The 1,779-nt window shown below is 55.5% G+C and overlaps 1 protein-coding gene across 1 annotated transcript in view; it reads left to right on the top strand.

Moving 5' to 3' along the window:
* Positions 1 to 1,779, top strand: part of LOC103899408 (calcium/calmodulin-dependent protein kinase type IV) — a 39,147-nt gene that overhangs the window by 27,944 nt on the left and 9,424 nt on the right. The window lies entirely within an intron of this gene.

Here is a 1,779-nt window from a genome sequence, read left to right as displayed (position 1 = left end):
CCACCCCTCCGCCCACCAAAAAGGCTTATTCCCGGCTGCTTAGTTCCACCGGCAAATTGCAAAAGCATCTCGGAGACAACCCGAGTTAAAGAAATAACACAAAAAGCCACCTGGCAGCTGCTGCTGCTGCGGCACTGGGGGCTGGCTCTGCGGGGGTGCGACAGACCCCACTCCAGTTGATTTCGTGGCCGGGACATCGCCGGGACGTCGCCGGGACATCGCCTCGCCACTGGCTCCTGCCCAAGCTGCCATTTTTTTACAGTACGGCTCAAAACCCCGGGCACGGCTGCTTCCAGCCCAGCCCACGCCAACTGCCCTTGGAGCAAGAGGGCTTTGCTCCCTGGAGGAGCCCCAGCGGGGGTGTCCCGCCCGCCCGCTGTCGTCCCAAACCTTGATGCAAGAGGTGAAGCCAAAGGAAGTGCAAAAATGAGGATGATGGGGGCAAACGGGCTGGAGCCGGGGCGTCCCTAAGCCCCTGGGCCAGCTCGGCAGGGGCCTGCCTTGGGCATTGGGGTGTTTCGGCATTTTGGTTCAATCAGGCGATTCAGCCTTTTCCACGGAGACGCTTCCCCCGTCCCAGGACATTTGGGCAGACGGAGGGACAACAGCCGGGATGGGGATCACCCGCTCGGAGCAGCTCGGGAGGATGCTCGGCTGATACCGGCCACGGATGGGGAGAGGCTCCTCTCTGATGTGTTATCAGAAACGCAACAGAAAATTCAATTTCTGCCCTCCCTGCTCCTTTACTCTCCAGGCAGCGGCACCACAGAGACGTGGAGGAGGAACCAGCCGGGCAGTTTTAATATTTAAATCGCTGAGTTTTCTGTAGGGTTCCGCTCACTCCCAAGTTCAAGTGATTGTCGAAGAAGAGATGCTCCGTTTCATTATTTACGCTGGTGCCGTCTACGCGCTCGCTATCGTTCAGCACCAACCTCAACAGCGGATGATAATAGGATTGTAAACTTTTGAAGTTAATAGGAAAATTATAGTGCTTCTGTGTATTATTATAATGCAATAAGCTGCCACATAGTGTCTCTCACCCTGCAGGGTATCACGGCTTGTCACCCAGCCTAGGAAGGTAATGATTAAAGCCCCATGAAATTCGCAGTGCCACAAAAGTCTTAAGAAGCATGAAATTCTCTGTTTTCCATTAAAAAAATTTAAAAATTGCATTTTGACGTAGTTTTAAGAGATACCTGTTAATTCCAGATTTGCTGCAGTGGCACAGAGGTCTCGTGCAGACAAGCTCACCTCGCGTGGGAGCTGAAAAACAAGAATCAGGAGAAAAGCAGTTTCTTTAGTGCCTCTTCTGCTGCAAAATGGTCCAAGGGACATTTCCAAAAGCGCCCACGGGGTCCCAGGGCCCCGGTCCCAGAGGTGGCTTTGGCCCCTCGGGGCTCCGTCCGTCTCTCCTGCATCCCTGCAAGTGCAGGTGTGCAGGATCCGTCCCGGCTGGGACGAGGGCAGGGCTTTGCCGGGGGTCGCTCCCACGCCGCGGGGCTGGACGGAGGGCCCGAGGTGCCAGCGCGGCCGACGAAGCTGCGAAATTAAAAAGCTTTCGGTGAGCTCCTCTTCCAGCTAACGAGCCTGGAGACATGAAGAGGATAAAGGCGCCGCGTGCCCGTCTCTTCCCATTCCCAGCATCACCTTTAATGCACGATTAAGTGAGCAGGGCTGTTCCAAACAGTTAAAAAAAAAATTCCCGTTCATACAAAGGCAAGGAAGGAAATGTGCCGGCTGCCCCGATAAACCCCTGGCAGCCCGGCGGTCGCGTGCTCC

Source organism: Aptenodytes forsteri, unplaced genomic scaffold (assembly GCF_000699145.1).
Source record: "Aptenodytes forsteri isolate BGI_AS27 unplaced genomic scaffold, ASM69914v1 Scaffold147, whole genome shotgun sequence".
In the NCBI taxonomy this organism is placed as follows: Eukaryota; Metazoa; Chordata; class Aves; order Sphenisciformes; family Spheniscidae; genus Aptenodytes; species Aptenodytes forsteri.
The sequence above is the reverse complement of the archived record's forward strand: the minus strand, read 5'-3'. Positions and strand labels throughout refer to the sequence as shown.